Below are 490 nucleotides of genomic sequence, written 5' to 3' on the forward strand. Positions count from 1 at the left end.
GTCTGGGGCGAGGGATGCTCTGTACTCTTGGTGCTTGGGGGGGGCAACAGTGGGAGGGCTTCTGGTGTCCTGGCCCCACTGGGGGACCTCCTGAGGGCACCTGGTATTTTGGGCCACTGTGTGACAGAGTGTTGGACTGGATGGCCCATTGGCCTGATGGCTTCTCTTATGTTCTCTTATGTTCTTATGTTAAGCTCTCACGTTCATTTGCCCTGATGCGCCACTCAAAGAGTGCATACTCGAGGCCGCTTCGTGTGGAGCAAACCCTCCGAACACTCTTGAACTCTCTTCTGTGTTACGGCCGTGGAGTGGTAAAAATGAGGGTCCCAACTGTCTTTTGAGGGTGGAAGATGCCGTCAAGTTGCAGTTGACGTACGACAACCCTGTAAGGTTTTCAAGGCAAGAGACGTTCAGAGGTGGTTCTGCCGTCGCCTGCCTCTGTGTAGCGACCCTGGGCTTCCTTGGTAGTCTCCGATCCAAGTACTACTAA

The sequence above is a fragment of the Gekko japonicus genome, unplaced genomic scaffold, assembly GCF_001447785.1.
Source record: "Gekko japonicus isolate JY-2015 unplaced genomic scaffold, Gekko_japonicus_V1.1 scaffold131, whole genome shotgun sequence".
In the NCBI taxonomy this organism is placed as follows: Eukaryota; Metazoa; Chordata; class Lepidosauria; order Squamata; family Gekkonidae; genus Gekko; species Gekko japonicus.